The sequence below is a fragment of the Cyprinus carpio genome, chromosome B3, assembly GCF_018340385.1.
Source record: "Cyprinus carpio isolate SPL01 chromosome B3, ASM1834038v1, whole genome shotgun sequence".
In the NCBI taxonomy this organism is placed as follows: Eukaryota; Metazoa; Chordata; class Actinopteri; order Cypriniformes; family Cyprinidae; genus Cyprinus; species Cyprinus carpio.
In genome coordinates, this window is record NC_056599.1 from 26,643,951 (window position 1) to 26,654,431 (window position 10,481).

At 37.7% G+C, this 10,481-nt stretch overlaps 1 pseudogene; it reads left to right on the forward strand.

Moving 5' to 3' along the window:
* The first annotated feature begins 284 nt into the window (after positions 1-284).
* On the forward strand, positions 285-9,852 carry LOC109055137 (annotated as a pseudogene).
* Positions 9,853-10,481: the final 629 nt, after the last annotated feature.

Sequence of the window (10,481 nt, forward strand, 5' to 3'; positions counted from 1 at the left end):
GTGATGTTTTCTAGGGTTTCAAAGATAAACTTGTGGAGCTGCTGTAGATAGCAGTCTATGTAACATGATCATCATATGAAACAACACAAATAAACTCATGAGAGTGAAAGGAAAACCGTCTTATACTTAAACTTTTTCAAAGTAGTCACATTTATTCTAGATTACAGCTTTGCACATTCTTCGTGAGCTGCAACTAAATCCCATGCATGCTCAATACTTCTCTGTGGTAGGGCTGGTAGGAGAATGTCATTCAAATCTGTTTTGTCCCATCAGAGCTCGACAGCATGGACACGGATTTTTATGATGAGTTTGGAAACTATATTGGACCAGAGCTGGACTCTGATGAAGATGAGGATGTAGATGCAGATGACCGGGAGGCTGATGAGCTGCGTCTGACATGTTTTATGACATCTGTTCATTTGTGCATATTACAGCAGAAACCTGTAAATTACAAAAATTATCTTGAAACTGCCCAAAAATATGTTTTTTTGTGCAAGTTGCAGCATATACAGTATGAGTGGGATATTAGTGCAGTTTATCCTATTACAGGTGGATGAGGAGGAGGAGGATGAAGACCAGACTGAGGTTGATGAGGAGGAGGATGGTGGTGGTGGTATGAAGGTGGTTCTGCATGAAGATAAAAAGTATTGTCCCACAGCTGAGGAAGTTTATGGTCCTGAGGTGGAGACTATAGTCCAAGAAGATAAACACAACCATTGACAGGTTACAGATATGCTGGTGGAATACTAATATATTTACTACATGTGCACAAAAACAAGTGTATCTCATTTTATTTCCTCCTCAGAGCCCATCATAAAACCCGTGAAGATGAAGCGGTTTACTCTGATGGAGCAAGAGCTTCCCGCAACCGTCTGAGACATAGAGTGAGTTCACTGTTGTGTTGTTTCTCTCTCTCCCTGTTTGTTTGAACTGCGTATTGTTACATGCATGTCTGTCCACAGGTTCCTTGCTGATTTGATGGACAGCTCAGAACTGATCAGAAATGTCACCTTGTGTGGACACTTACACCATGGCAAGGTAAAGGACACCATCATGCTTGTTCAGTTTTGTCTGATAAATAAAGGTGCATCGTGTGTTTTTATGATAAATGTAGGTTTGTGTTGTGGTTTTTTTTATGGATATATTATTATATATTATATATATAATTTGCTGGAGGATTACATTCCGTGTGGTTTTTTTTTTTTATGTATTTTTTGTGTTTTTTTATGGTATGACTTGCTTTGTGCACTGCCTCATTTAACAGACACATCCTGAAATTTAAAATGCATTTTTTGGATGTAAGTATATAAAACTGCCTCATTTAACAGACACATCCTGAAATCCGCAAGAGAGATGACTCTGATGTAAGTATATAGTTATTCAGATATAGGTGTTTTTTTTTGTTGACAAGATGACATTCACCGTTTACACTGGATATGTTAGAATAATGATCTTTTACTTTTTTACAGTTACGATACACAGATATCCTCTTCACAGAGCAAGAGGTAAGAGATCAACTAAATCATCTGATCACAAGCAAGTGTGTGCATTCAGTGCATTTATCTCATGTAAGTTTTTGTGTTTTCTCACAAGAGGGGAGTTGGCATCAAGAGTATGCCTGTAACCATGGTTCTGCCTGACTCCCGGGACAAATCTCACCTTTTTAACATCATGGACACGCCAGGTACCCCCCACTGAACTCTTTCCCTCTTCCCTGTGCTCATCTTTTCACACATTAAAAAGTAGCTGAGATGTGTTAAAAATATCACTTAGAAAAATATAAGTGCACAGTATGCTGTGCAAAAGCAGGAGATTTATCTCTTGACCATGTCCTCAGGTCATGTGAATTTCTCTGATGAGGTGACGTCATCAGTCAGACTGTCTGACGGCATTGTGCTTTTATATCCATGCTGCTGAGGGGGTGAGTTCACACATACACTGTCTACTGCTAATGTCAGGCTTTTGGCTCCAGGCTATTATCATGTTGTTGTCATCGTAATACACAGTTTATGAAAATCACTGTCTTAATGTTTTTTCATAAGCTTAGATTATATTTGTCAAATTAAATTAGCTTTGTTATGTAAGTATAAACATTTGAATGTGTTCAGGTGATGCTAAACACTGAGAGACTGATCTGTTTTTTATTGTTTTTTCGTATTGTCTGATAGTTGAGGTTGAGCTGTACTGTTGTGATGCTTAATACTGAGTGAGATTGGCTTGCTGAGGTACCCCACTGTGTTTAAAGGAAGAGGTGATGATATTGAGACACATCTGTTTGTCTTTCACTTGCTTGTTGATATTCATTTTCTTTATGAATTTAATTGTTTTTAGCAAACAGTTTTGTCTCTTTTTTTCTTTATGATTTTTTTTCTTTTTGGCAGACTGTTTTGTTTGGTCTCTGATTGTGTCTCCCTTGTTAGGGAACGTGTGTTTCGCTTCCTCACAATAAAGCATCTGCTTCGCTCTTTTGTCATTTTCTATTATGTATTCTACGGTGAGACATACACACACACACACGCTCCTTTGCCAAAATCACACATGTTTGTTTTTTGAAAAGTGGGGACATCCCATAGGCGTAATGGTTTTTTTATACTGTACGAACTGTATATTCTATCGCCCTACACACACCTATACACCCTAACCCTACCCCTTACAGGAAACTTTGTGCATTTTTACTTTCTCAAAAAAACTAATACTCTATGGTTTATAAGCGTTTTGAAAAATGGGGGACATGGGTTATGTCCTCATAAGTCACCCTCTCCTTGTAATACCTGTGTCGCATACCCATGTCATTATACAAAGTTGTGTCCTGATATGTCACACAAACAAACACAACACACCTCCTTTGCCAAAATCTATTCAGACACCTACGGTGAGATATTAAATGCTTTTTTTTACTCTGTTGTTTTCCAGGTGATATCAACTACATGGAGTTTGCTAAAAGACTGTGGGGAGACATTTACTTCAACCCTAAAACGTGAGAATCTCAAGTTAATTTTATCTAGTAGACAATTTGCAGAATGACATGTTTTTTGGGGGGGGGGTTTCTCGCTTGTAACTGTCACGTTTTGTGCCTGTCAGGAGGAAATTCACAAAGAAAGCCCCCAACAGCAACTCTCAGCGCAGCTTTGTTGAGATTCTTTCACAGGTGAGAAATACACTCACATTTCTTTTATGTATGCATATTCAGGCAGTCAGATACACAGGCTGTATAACTGTGGTGTGTCTGTAGGTGGTGTGGGATGTGGATACGTCTCTGCCTCATGTGTTGGATGAGCTCAGCATTCATCTGACTAAAGAGAAATTAAAGCTGAACGTCAGACCTCTGCTGTGCCTTGTCTGTACCAGCTTTTTGGAGTTTACAGGCGAGTGTCTTAGATTTTGTGCACTTGTGTTGTTGCAATAAATCATAATTCTTGCAAAGTGTAAGATTTGTTCAATCTAATAATATGTGCTAATTCAACAGGCTTTGTGGACATGTGCGTGCAACACATACCATCTCCTCAAGGGGGTGCCAGAGCCAAGATAGAGCACAGCTACACAGGTGGACTGGACTCAGACCTCGGAGAGACAATGTCTGAGTGTGACCCTGATGTAAGTGTGACATTCATCTTGTAAAATGTTTTAAAGTTTTGTTTTTTTTTTATTAGGAAAAAATTGTTAACACTTCAGTAAAGGGACCAGTTCTCACTATTAAAGGGGTCATATGATGCAATTTCAAGTTTTCCTTTCTCTTTGGAGTGTTACAAGCTGTTCGTGAATAGATAAGATCCCTAAAGTTGCAAAGACTAAAGTCTCAAACCCAAAGAGATATTCTTTATAAAAGTTAAGACTCGTCCACACCCTCCTAAAACGGCTCATTCAAACACGCCCCCACGTCTACGTCACGATGTGGGAAGATTTGCATAACACCGCCCAAATGTTTACACAAAGAAAGAAGGCGTAACTTTTATTCTCTCTGTTGCTGCCGCTGCCATGTTGTGGAGTCGCTGTGTGTTTCATTGTGAAAGCGAAAATACACAACTAGAAATCAGTGGGTAAGTTGTATTTCAACACTGTTCCAGAACAGTTCAACCCAAATATTCAGATGTGTGCAGCGCATTTTATGGAGGACTGTTTCCTGATCCTGGGAGAGAAGACTACAATGCCGGCTGTTCTGACTCACAGTCTGTAAGTATGTTTCATATTTAAAGAATTTGTCACTGATGAATCAAACGCGAGTTTTGAGCAGTGTAGGGTAGCACTTGCTTTTTGTCGTTTCTCCAATCACAAATGCAGGCATGGTTTTTTGTTTACGTGGTGTGATAAGCCATGCGTAAAAAGACAGTACAAGTCATTATAATCAGTAATTTTGTCCCCACTGGATGCAACAAATGCCTCGTTAGTAATGGGTTTAGTCTCGTAATGCCAGGACACACAGAATCACAGTATCTTAAGGGGCGTAACATTTCCGTCACACGCTTGAGGTATTCGGCCAATCACAACGCACTGGATAGCTGACCAATCAGAGCACACCTCGCTTTTCAGACTGATGAGCTTTGTAAAAATCGATGCGTTTCAGAAGGTGGGGCATAGAGGAGAAACAATAATGTACATTATGTGGAAAATAATGTGTTTTTTTTAACCTTAAACCACATAAACACATTGCCATACACCAAATACACAAAATAATGTTCTTTTTTTAGCAACGTCATATGACCCCATTAACTAGTTGCTTATTAGCATGCCTACTGTTAAGATATGGGGCAGCTGTGGCCTAATGGTTAGAGAATTGGACTTGTAACCAGAAGGTCGCAAGTTAGAGTCTTGGTGCTGGCAGGAGTTGTAGGTGGGTGGGGAGTGAATGAACAGTACTCTTTTCCACCCTCAATATCCATGGTTGAAGTGCCCTTGAGCAAGGCACTGAACCCCCAGTTGCTCCCCGGGTGCTGGATATAGCTGCCCACTGCTCCGGGTGTGTGTTCACTTCTCACTGCTGTGTGTGTGCACTTGGATGGGTTAAATGCAGAGCACCAATTCTGAGTATGGTTTACCATACTTGGCAAATGTCATGGCTTTCGCCTTTTTTTCATATTGGCTGTTTATTAACGCTTATAAAGCACACATTCTGCATGACCATATTCTACATCCCTAATCCTATCCAATACCTAAATTTAACAACTACCTTATTAACTATTAATAAGCAGCAAATTGGGAGATTATTCAGGCAGAAGTAATAGTTAATGGTTTGTTAATAGCTAGAATTGAACCTTAAAATAAAGTGTGACCAAAAAAAAAATCTTACTGACCCTAACAAGCCTAAAAATGTAAATATCTCAATGACACAGGCCCAGAGAAGTAAGCCTAGCTCTTTTATTCTTTCATAGGGTCCCCTGATGTGCCACACCACTAAGATGTACAGCACAGATGACGGCGTGCAGTTCCATGCGTTTGGTCGAGTCCTGAGTGGGACCCTGCAGGCGGGTCAACCGGTGAAGGTTCTGGGAGATAACTACAGCCTGGAGGATGAGGAGGACTCACAGATCTGCACTATCGTCTGCACTGTCGCTAGGTGACCGTCACACTCTGTCGTTCTGATTGCTCATTTTTTTCCTAGCATTATTAGTCCATGGTCCCCCATTTTTCCCAACAATACTTGAAGTCTTTTTTAGTAGTTCAGGATTTAAGGATTTTTTTTATATATATTTTGTATTCAGTGTATACCCCATAAAAAAGATTGACATAACTAGCAAAAAAATATATTATTATAAAAATGTCCATGCAGTTATATTATTTTATTAATTTGGTTCTAGAAGTCACACTTTAAAAATTAGGGTTTTCAAGACTTATATTATTTTAATGCTCGTTTTGTCTTATTTTAAATCATTTTATGTCACCTTGAGACCCAAAGATAAAAGTAAAGTAGATATTATTGGAGTACGTTTCAAAAGAAAATATCGATCAACACCCAGTTACATTGAAATAAGCTTGAAATTTTTAAGTAGAAGATTTTAGTGGTACAACCCCCCCCCCTTTTGTAAAAATGTACAAGTGTTTGCAAATGGTATGTTTTATGTGTTTATGTAAGGTATCAGATTGAAGTGAATCGTGTCCCTGCGGGTAACTGGGTGTTGATCGAAGGGTGTGAACAGCTTATTGTTAAAACAGCCACAATCACAGAGCCCTGTGGAAATGAAGACGTAGGAAAGAGAGATGTCTATTAGAAACAATGCAGTGTTCATTTATGAGACTTCGGAAGCTGAATGTGCTTTGTATTGGTGTGAGAAGGCTCAGAGCTATGGAGCCGGTCAATCCCTCAGAATTGCCCAAGATGTTAGATGGACTCAGAAAAGTCAACAAGATGGTGTGAGAAGGCTCAAAGCTATGGAGACTCCCTAGAACACCCAACTGTACCAATTTTGTTTAAAAACCATATCTTTTTCATGTTTTAAGCCTCTGGACCAAACCAGATGTTACATGTACTTTCACTGGGTTACTTTATGTTTTTTTTTTTTTTTTAAGTGTATCAAGATTCATATCTATGATGTGTTGCAGTCTTTTTACTTGTTTCTTATTCATCTGTGCTGGTTTGAGTGTGTTCGGGTGGAGGAGTCAGGTGAACATGTGATTCTTGGTACAGGTGAGCTGTACCTGGACTGTGTATTGCACGACCTGCGGAAGATGTACTCTGAGATCGATATCAAGGTGCTCTTTTGCTCTCTTTTTGCCTATGCTTTTTGTTTTAATGTGATTTCTCTTTGATCTCTCACATAAGGTGGCTGATCCAGTAGTGACCTTCTGTGAGACTGTGGTAGAGACGTCCTCCATGAAGTGTTTTGCTGAAACACCCAATAAAAGGTCTCAGCACCACCATTTAGAACTTGAATTGTGAATTTGTTTTTTTAAATGTGACCTGTAAAAGTCTTGCCATGCATCAGTGTTTGTATACGTGTGTGATGTGTAACTCTGTGTTTGTGATTTGCCAGGAATAAGATTACCATGATTGCCGAGCCATTGGAGAAGAGTCTAGCTGAAGACATTGAGAACGAGGTGGTGCAGATCACGTGGAACAGGTAAAATAACATGTCAGAACTGTAGAGAACTTCTGGGTTATATGTAACACAAAGATGTCTTTCTTAATATTAAATACTAGAACCCATAACACTGACAGTGATAAATGTTTCTTGTGCACCAAATCATCGCCAACATTTTTCATAATATGACCATCTTAACTGTATTTTTGATCACATAAATGCAACTTTGTTTAGCTTAAAAGACTTCTCTCAAAAAAATGTAAATGTTTAACGACTACAAACTTTGAAGTGGAAGTCTATGTGGTGCAGTTCAACCGACAAGATCTACTGTTTCACCTAAAATCTGTTTACTATTTTAAAACCAGAAAGTTGGGAGAGTTTTTCCAGATGAAGTATGACTGGGATTTGCTAGCAGCTCGTTCCATTTGGGCTTTTGGACCTGACACAACCGGGCCCAACATTTTAGTAGACGACACTTTGCCCTCTGAGGTAATTTGCATAACAGCTGACATTAATCATGCTCTGAAAGGTTCATTTATATTCATTAAGTCATTGTAATTTTTTTTATACAATTCAGCTGTAATTGGGTTGCAAATGAATGAAATTCCGGATATTTGACTTCACCTCTCCTCTGACTGTATTGACATAAATTTCAAATAGTGCCTTTGGCCATCTGAATCTAGATGTGTGTGAGTCTTTTGGCATGGATGTGTTGGTGTGTCGTTGTTTGGTGTCTGTGTGCTTGCCAGGCAATAAGAGGTGTGAAGAAAATTGACGTTGCATATGATTGCATGTGACACGTTGTGTCTGTTTTTGTGAGAGCTTGTGCACTGGTGTGCTTAACTTGTTGACAGCTAAATCATTTGATAAATGATCTGTTTTCTTTCTGTGTGTGTGTTGTAGGTAGATAAAGCTCTTCTTGGCTCAATGAAGGACAGCATTGTACAGGGCTTCCAGTGGGGCACACACGAGGGTCCTTTGTGTGATGAACATAAGACAGTGCATTACATTTTATTTGAGATTTTTCAATGGTTATGAAGGCTGAACAGTCTAAAAAGCACCACAGAATGAATAAAATGTTCTTAGGGTAAATATACTTATTTAAAACAGGGATGTTCTGTATATTGGTATCAGTTGATATTTGATATATATCAGCCAAGGTAGCACTTTAATACAGGGAACAATTCTCACTATTAACTAGTTGCTTATTAGCATGCCTATTATGAACACATTGGCTGTTTATTAGTGCTGATAAAGCACATATACCATACTCTACATCCCTAACTACCTTACTAACTATTAATAAGCAGCAAATTAGGAGTTTGAGGCAAAAGTCGTAGTTTCTGGTTTGTTAATAGTGAGAATTGGACTTTAAATAAAGTGTGACCATCATCATCCACCAACATTGGATATTTGATGTATTTGTACATTTAGTTTGCCTTTTCCGTCATTGAACGCTCACATAAAATTAATCTTTAAAAACACTAATAATTTAATAACACTGTTAAATGTAATCTTTAGCAAATCTCCAAATGAATATAGCATTTTTCATAACATTCATTAAAATGTTGCGATGTCTAGATTCACTCGTAGCGTTTGAAAATATTGGTTTTGGTTTGTGTTGATTTTATTTTTTAGTTTGTTTATATTGGTTTTGTTTTATTTTGGTTTTATTTATTGTATTGTTTATCAGCCATTGAATGACAGTAATTATCATCCAGAATGTTAATATCAGTGCATTACTAAGTTAAATGTCATAAACTCAAAAATTTTTACGAAACTTGCACATTTGTAGCGTTACATTTTCTTCCCCTCTTTTCATTTCATTGCCATTTTCCCTCAAAATAAAAAAGGCTGCTTTTGCTACTACATGCCTTTAAGTTTTTCATATGCAAATGTCCTCTTTGTTTCTGTTTGTACTAAATAACAAATCTATCTCCTTGTCATTCCCTGCATTCAGCAATCCGTAACGTGAAGTTTAAGATCCTGGACGCAGTGATCACACAGGAGCCGCTGCACAGAGGAGGAGGACAGCTCATCCCTACAGCTCACAGAGTCGTCTACTCTGCCTTCCTGATGGTAATCTATCCTTCCATAGGTCTATTTAACCACCTCTCTTCTTCCCCCATCTTCCTCTGTTTCCTTTCTCTGCCTAATCATTGTTTCCATTAGTCTTATTGGACTGTTTCATTCAATTAAGTGATCCATTAACTCAGTTCAGTAGATTAAGTTGATTATCGTAATTGGTTTCTCACTTGCTCACCCTCTCTTTTTCCTCGCTTTGTGATTGGTTGGTTTCTGTAGGCCACACCCAGGCTGATGGAGCCCTATTACTTTGTGAAGGTTCAGGCCCCTGCTGACTGTGTTTCTGCTGTGTACACGGTGCTGGCACGCAGGAGGTACAATACACACAAACAGAACGAGGACATTGCTGACTCCTCGTCTGTTAACACACACACACACACACACACTCTCACATTAAGAAGATTGTAGCTCAAGGCAGCAAAAGTCAGCAAGTCTCTAATAAAGACAGTCTCCTTTTAGAAGGAGCCTCTGACTGATCTCTTGTTTGTGTGTACCGTAGAGGTCATGTGACGCAGGATGCGCCAATCCTTGGATCTCCTCTCTACACCATCAAGGCTTTCATTCCTGTTATTGACTCATTTGGCTTTGAGACTGATCTCCGCACACACACACACACACGCAGGGCCAGGCCTTTGCACTCAGTGTGTTCCACCACATATCTTTTTTTTCTTGTTCCTTTCTTGTGTGTATGTGTGTCTAAATGAGGGTAAGAGTATTATGTGTAAGTGAATCTCACAAAACCTGTCCAAAACACCAGGTCACGTGAAAAGAAATTAAAATAAGAAATCATATATTTTTCATTTTCTTTCAGCAAAAAAATATTTTTTTTTTTGCAACTTATTTTTTTTTTTTACATAATGACATTTAATGGCATTTAATTAATACTGTATGAGGAAATTATATTTACATTTTGTTAAAATTATCAAATTAAGTAAAATTAATATTAATATGACTTAGAATCTGATTTTGGTATTAATATTATACAACTATTACTTTATGCTGATTTGTTTTTTGTTTTGTTTTGTTTTGTTTTGTTTTGTTTTGTTGTTAATTGTGCTACAGTATTTTTATTGTGAAAAAAATGAGAGTGACCATTGGAAATTAAAAATATAACATTTTTGGTTAAAGAAATCAAAGCTTATTAATTTAATTTATATAATATTTAGTGCTGTCAAACGATCAATCGCATCCAAAATAAAACATTTTGTTTACATAACATATGTGTGTGTGCTGTGTATATTTATTATGTATACATAAATACACACACATCCACGTATATATTTCAGAAAAATAGGTTGTTTATATATGAAATATTTATATATAATATAAATTATATAAATATAAATATATACATGTAAATGTAAATATTTTCCAAATATTAAC